The sequence below is a fragment of the Musca domestica genome, unplaced genomic scaffold, assembly GCF_030504385.1.
Source record: "Musca domestica strain aabys unplaced genomic scaffold, Musca_domestica.polishedcontigs.V.1.1 2, whole genome shotgun sequence".
NCBI classification, from domain to species: Eukaryota; Metazoa; Arthropoda; class Insecta; order Diptera; family Muscidae; genus Musca; species Musca domestica.
Genome location: NW_026712249.1, coordinates 6,317,820 through 6,325,829, shown reverse-complemented (window position 1 = coordinate 6,325,829; position 8,010 = coordinate 6,317,820).

Sequence of the window (8,010 nt, the reverse complement as noted above, 5' to 3'; positions counted from 1 at the left end):
ATTTCACACATCCCAATATTTATATTAACCCAAGGTCTGGTGTTAAGATGAATAATATCGGCCCACTCCTTCTGGTACCTCCCCCACAAAAGGTCGAAATTTTCAAAAAATATATTTTTTGCACAGGAAGAGAAAGACTAATCCGAATTTGCTCCGACTTTGCGAATCCTTATATTTGCAACAGTGCTAGGACAGGTGTGAAAATGGACAATATCGGTCCACTCCATCAAGTACCTCCCCCACAAAATATTGAAATTTTGAGTACCCATGAAGCTCATAAATCGCCAAATTAACATCCGATTCCATTTAGACTTGGCACATCTGTCGAAATATTTATATCATATTTTGGGTCCGATAGGAAATGGGCAATATTGGCCCATTCCTTCGGGATCTGCTCCATAGAGGGTCAAACGTTTGAATAACCTTAACACTAGTCAAAGTATATTTAGATAATCGAACATAGGCTGAGGGTATATCTCTTGCGGCAATACCGACTGATACTTTTTAACTTGTTTTATATTAATTTAAAGGTGGAGGTTATAACAACATTATTTTGTAGGAGTGTTATTATAACCTCTCCTCACACCGCTGTGCAAAGTATGATGTCTACAGGATGAGATGAAAAAACTGCAACCAACATCAGACTGCTTGTCATTTCTAAGCCACTCGTCCGACAGCTGTTAAAGTTATTCCAGTGACAGCTCATTCCATTGTTTACAAGCGTACAAAAGCACTTTGGTGAGAATTTTCCAGAAAAAAAGTTATTCGTGATGGAATTCAAGCGGGATAGTGTGATTTTATATTTGGCTGGAGAACCACAAGTGGCGATCGTTAGAGTACTCCAGCATTTAAATGTGAATAACTCTTTTATACCATCACTGGTTACCGTGATACTGGTAGCGTAGCCCGACGTCAAGGAAGTGGGCGGAAGACGGAACAGCGACATCAGCAGAAATGGTTCGAAAAGTAAAGAAGAGACTTGGTCGAAATCCGCGTCGCAGTGGCCGAAAATGGCTCGTAAGCTAAACATATCGCATCGCAATATTCCATTCGGAAAAATATTGAAAAATGAGCATGGGTTAAAGCCATTGAAATTTCAAAAAGTGCAAGAACTTACCCCTCAACAGAAAGAAAATAGGCTCAAAAGAGCTAAAGAGTTGCTTCGCATTGCCGAAAGTGCCAATTTGCCGAATTTGGGTTTCTCCGATGAGAAAACATTCGTTGTCCAGCAGTTTGTAAACAACAAAAATGATCGTGTTTACTTGCCAGAGAGGTCAGCTGAAAATATGCACCTTTGGTTGGCCAACAGAACTCATGCGCCGGGCATGGTGATGGTGTGAACCGCCATAACAGCCGATGATCGCTCGTATTAAGCGACCGTGGTATCATAATAAATGCTGAATATTATAGTGAAAATATTCTGGAGGGTGTATTAAAGCCTTGGGCACGCAAACATTTTGGCCACAGACCTTGGACATTCCAACAGGATTCAGCACCATCGCACTTAGCACACGCCACCCAAGAATGGTTACAAAATGATGTTAATCGCTTCATTTTAAGCTCACAATGGCCACCAAAATCTTCGGATACCAATCCGTTGGATTATTGTGTCTGGAGTATTTTGGAGGTTGGCACCAAAAAATACCAAAGTGTCGATCACCCCAAGTAAGCGCTACGCCGGGAATGGGCCAAAATACCGCAGAGCAACATTTGGGCAGCGTGTGACGTCATTGGCCGTTTGAAGTGTTCGAAACTTTGTAATTACTGATCGTCGACAGTCGACGATTACAAATTCCCTATTACCTTCAAATCTTCAACAACACTCATCACCCGAACACAAACATCGTTATTTCTGATCGTCGACAACCGACAACCACAAGTTCCCGATTACTTTCAAATCGTCAACAACCCTTATTACCCGAACACAAATCTCGAAATTCCTGATCGTCGACGACCACAAGTTTCCGATTGCCGTCAAATCGCCAACGCAATATCGTAGTTCCCGATCTTCCTCACTAATCAACATTTTTCGGTTACCCACATGTATCCGATCACCCCCGAATCGACGGCTAATCACAATTCACATCAACCACCCGAATACCCATTGTGAACAAGCCGACATCATCGTTCCCGATTGGCTACGAGTCGTTCACCTTCTTGCCTAAGATACGAGTAAACGTCGAATTCCCGATCATCAATTCAGCAACACTAATTTAAATTCCCGAATACTTCCGAAGTCCATTCGCCATCCTACAGGGTTGCCCATATGCGAAGGACCCATCTTCCAACGCCATAACTTTTGACAGAGATGTCACATCGTTTAATGGCATACCGCGTTTGAAGCGTCAGTCCAAGCAGATTTTTACCATGAATTAATACACGCCACGCGGGCGCTCTGAAATAGTTGCAATTTACATTCAACAGAAGAAGTCAATTGTGAAAAAAAAAAATGTGAGAAGTGCGCCTTCTAAGAACACCATTAAGTGTTTATACGAAAAGTTTTCGACTGGTAAGGCTCTTTCTAATCCGAAGAGGCCATATAAAAGTCGACCAAGGCGATCGGCCGAGAATATCACTGCCGTACGAGCCAGTGTTGAGAGGTCCCCAAGAACATCCCAAAAACGTCGTTCTCAGCAGTTGGGCATGGCTCGGTCCACTTTACAACGGATTATTCGCATTGATTTGCATTTGTTCCCGTACAAAATTCAATTGACGCAAAGAATGTTGCCTGCGGACAAGCCTCGTCGATTGGAATGGGCCCAAAGGTCCGTCGAATATGGGCAACCCTGTATATTCCATATTTACTATATCGTATTTCAACCCGAGTAGATTGTAATTTTGCATAAAAGATCCATAAAACATCCGATTTTTTCCGCCAGGAAAGGGAGAAATCTACTCTTATTATTTCATAAGATTTTGTGGGTATTTTTGGAAACCCCGAGAAAACCACGTTACAAATTCGAACAAATCTAAACTTATTCTAAAATTTGATGCTATTTCCGGCATTTTTTGCTTTCACTCAATAAAATAAAAAAAAATGTAAAAATTATGGCGTTTGACTTTGTTATAGCTTTTTTTTATCTTACCCTGTATTGTGTTGTGCGTAATTTGAAGACAGTCGAAGTCTTATTTCACATTCTATTCTAGTTAAAATTATTTTAAATTCCAAATAATGCTCATTGTCGAACTCGATCTAAGTTTGATAATAAAACTACGATGGAGTCGATCTATACTCCAAATGTCCTAAAACAGGTTTGGTCCCGCAAAGACTTAGGGTCAAAAACCGTTTTTCCATGAGGCACGTTCAAATGAAAATATACCCTCTGTAGCTATAAGACTGAGTTCAAATATTTTCGAAACAAATCCTATATTAGATATAAAACAAGTTAAAAAGCAATTAGTTCGGCCGGGCCGAACTTTGAATACCCTCCACCATTTGGAACGAATTTGGAAATAGAATCCTGAAAAATCTTAAAAATTTTAAAAATACCGAATATAGCCGTTATATTAGGGCCTGTACGACGTGCACCTACATAGGCATAGTTTGTCACAAGCCATTACAATATTCAAATTCGAAACGTGAAATAAACGGTGAATAATGTAGCTAAAATCATCAAAATACCATATAAAAAGGAGGTACCGTTATATCGGAGCTATACGAAGACCTGGACCTGCATAGACAATTTTCTGTCACAGGCTGTAGCTTCCATGACGAACTTCAAATCCGACATCTCAAACAATTTCGGTGAGTATTCTACCTAAAATCATCAACATACCGAACATAAGGAGGTACTGGTATATGGGGTCTATACGAAGACCTTGGACCTGCATAGACAATTTTCTGTCACAGACGGGAGTTTCCATTACGAACTCTAAATGCGTAATTTGAAAAAAATTTTGTAAATAAAGACGCTAAAATCACCAAAATACCGAATATAGGGAGGTACCGTTATATGGGGGCTATACGAAGACGTGGACCTGTACAGACAATTTTCTGTCTTAGGCTGTAGTATCCATTTCGAATTTGAAATACCAAATTTGAAACAATGCCGGTGAATAATGTCGATAAAATCATCAAAATACCGAATATCGGGAGGTACCGTTATATGGGGGCTATACCAAGACTTGGATATGCACAGAAAATTTTCTGGCACGGGCTGAAGTATCCATTACCAACTTCACCTGCGAAATTTGAAACGATTCCGTTAAATAATGTCGCTAAAATCATCAAAATACCGAATATCGGCGGGTACGGGTATATGGGGGCTATACGAAGACGTGGACCTACATGGCCCATTTTCTGTTTTATGCTGCAGTATCTATTAAGAATTTCAAATACCAAATTTGGAACGATCCCGTTAAATAATGTCGCTAAAATCATCAAAATACCGAATATAGGGAGGTACCGTTATATGGGGGCTATATGATAACTTGGACCTACATGGCCCATTTACAAACTTAACCTGCCTACTGTAAAAATAAACCTGTGTGCAAATTTTTAGCCTTGTATCTCAATTCGTTCGAAAGATAGCGTGATTACAACAGACAGACGGACAGACAGGCAGACACACAGACAGACAGACGGACATGGCTAAATCGTCTTAGAATTTTACGCTGATCAAAAATATATATACTTTATTGGGTCTGACATGAGTATTTCAAGGAGTTACAAACGGAATGACAAAGTTAATATACCCTCCATAGTATGATGGAGGGTATAAAAAATACTCAATATAATCCAGGCTTGGTATATGGTAATATTTAGGTCAGGAGCGAAGATGAAAAAGACCAAAAAATCACAATTTTTCAATGAAGATGTAGTGGTCCTCTCCTTCTGGTACCTTTCCCACAAATTGTCAACTGTATTTAATAATAATTCTTAAATTTCCAAATTGTTCCGCAGTTTTCTTCAAAGGTCGAAGAACTACTTTAGAAATCTTGGACATTTTAATAAAAATACTAGTTAGTGGCGTTTATTTAAAGTCATTTTAATTTAAAATATCCTGGTCTCACATTAGCCCCAATTGCAATTGTTGCTAAGCTATAATTTACAACAAAATATATTTTCCGAAATCCACTCGGCTAATTGTTTTTCAATTCTCTATTTCCGGTCACTTGTTTTTCCTCCCACCATATTGAAATTTGATATTTTTCTTTGTTTATTTCCTGTCTCACTTCAAAAATCCTCTGTGGGGTTTCCTCAAACTTAATTTGTCATATTCATACTTTTAATTACAAAATTTATGAAGGCCAACCATGAAAAAAAAGAAAATCTTTTGGGGAAAAAGTTCATAATTTTCCTCGCTTATTTACTTGGGAATTCCTTGGCAAACAAGAGAGAGGTCCTTCTCCCCCCATAGGAATAAGATTTATTTTGTTTTCTTTATGGACGCCTTTTTATGCTGGAGAAAACAAGCAAGAGGAAAATGATGACAAACAAATGGGAGAAAAAAAGTGGGTAAACACCAGAAGAAAACGTAAATCCCGGAAATATTTACTCGACTCTACTCCAAGAGAAGAAGAAGGCGGAAATAACAAAAATAAGCAAATTGTCTGGCAAATAAAAACAAAATGATTTCCGTATAAAAATGCCAGTACCCATCCAGAAAGCAGCACGAAAGTGGCTAGGAAGAGGATAAATATGTGGGTAAATGCTGGAGCGACAAGATGTTACAAACCATTTAGTTTTTTTTACACTTTTTATACCCTCCACCATACTATGGAGGGAGGGTGTATTAACTTTGTCATTCCGTTTGTAACTCCTCGAAATACTCAAATACGCGTAAAATTCTAAGTCGATTTAGCCATGTCCGTCTGTCCGTCTGTTGTAATCACGTTATCTTTCGAACGAATTGAGATAGAAGGCTAAAATTTTGCACACGTGTTTATTTTTCCAGTAGGCAGGTTAAGTTCGTAAATGGGCCATGCAGGCCCATGTTTTCATATAGCCCCCATACAACGGTACCTCCCAAAATTTGGTATTTTGATGATTTTAGCGACATTATTCAGCGGAATTGTTTCAAATTTCGCATTTGAAGTTCGAAATGGATACTACAGCCTATAACAGAAAATTGTCTGTGCAGGTCCACGTCTTCGTATAGCCCCTAAATAACTGTACCCCCCGATATTCGGTATTTTTATGATTTTAGTGACATTATTTACCGGATTTGTTTCAAATTTGGTATTTGAAGTTCGTAAAGGATACCATAGCCTAAGACAGAAAACGAGAAATGTGGGTCCAGATCTTCGTATAGCCCCCATATAACGGTACCCCCCGATATTCGGTATTCTGATGATTTTAACGACATTATTAACCGGAATTGTTTAAAATTTGGTATTTGAAGTTCGTAATGGATACCACAGCCTAAGACAGAAAATGAGCCATGTAGACCCACGTCTTCGTATAGCCCCCATATACCTCCCGATATTCGGTATTTTGATGATTTTAGCGACATTATTTACCGGAATTGTTTCACATGTGGTATTTGAAGGTTGTAATGGATACTACAGCATATGACAGGAGATTGTCTGTGCAGGTCCATGTCTTTGTATAGCCCCCACATAACGGTACCTCCCGATATTCGGTATTTTGATGATTTTAGCGACATTATTCAGCGGAATTGTTTCAACTTTGATTTTTGAGGTTCGAAATGGATACTAAAGCCTATAACAGAAAATTATCTGTGCAGGTCTACGTCTTCGTATAGCCCCCATATAACGGTACACCCCGATATTCGGTATTTTGATGATTTCAGCGACATTATTTACCGGAATTGTTTCACATGTAGTATTTGAAGGTTGTAATGGATACTACAGCATATGACAGGAGATTGTCTGTGCAGGTCCATGTCTTTGTATAGCCCCCACATAACGGTACCTCCCGATATTCGGTATTTTGATGATTTTAGTGACATTATTCAGCGGAATTGTTTCAACTTTGATATTTGAGGTTCGAAATGGATACTAAAGCCTATAACAGAAAATTATCTGTGCAGGTCTACGTCTTCGTATAGCCATCGTATAACGGCACCTCCCAATATTCGGTATTTTGATGATTTTAGCGTCATTATTTACCGGAATTGTTTCAACTTTGATATTTGAAGTTCGAAATGGATACTAAAGCCTATAACAGAAAATTGTCTGTGCAGGTCCACGTCTTCGTATAGCCCCCATATAACAGTTCCTTCCGATATTCGGTATTTTGATGATTTTAGCGACATTATTCACCGGAATTGTTTCAAATTTGATAATTGAAGTTCGAAATAGATACTACAGCCTGATACAGATAATTGTCTGTACAGGTCCACGTCTTCGTATAGGACCCATATATCAGTACCTCTCTATAATCGGTTTTTTTTGACGAGTTTAGGTACAATACCCACCGAAATTGTTTGAGATGTTGTATTTGAAGTTCGTAATGGATACTACAGCCTGTGACAGAAAATTGTCTGTGCTGGTCCAGCTCTTCGCACAGCTACGATATAACGGTACCTCCCTAATATACGATATTTTGTTGATTTTAGCTACATTATTGACCGTTTATTTCCAGTTTCGAATTTGAATATGGTAATGGCTTATGACAAACAATGCCTATGTAGGTCCACGTCGTATAGACCCCAATATAACGGCTATATTCGGAATTTCTAAATTTTTTACAAAATTTTTTAAGGATTTTATTTTTTTAAAATTTCCAAATTCGTTACAACTAGTGGAGGGTATTCAAAGTTCGGCCCGGCCGAACTTACTGCTTTTTAACTTGTTACTCTCTTAAATATACGCACACCCACACATATACTTGATGTTGAACTCACCCTCTTCGGTATTTACATAAGTTGCGTTGGCTGTTTTGGGGTCAAATTTGTGCCTGATTTAAAAAAACCCCAAAGTCTTCCACCATCCATACAAGATGAAGTACCACCATAAGTCAACAAACTGTGTTTTTCTCTCTCAAAAAAAAAAAAAAAAATGTAACAAGGCCTGAATTACAGACCAACCTGTTGATCTCCTTTG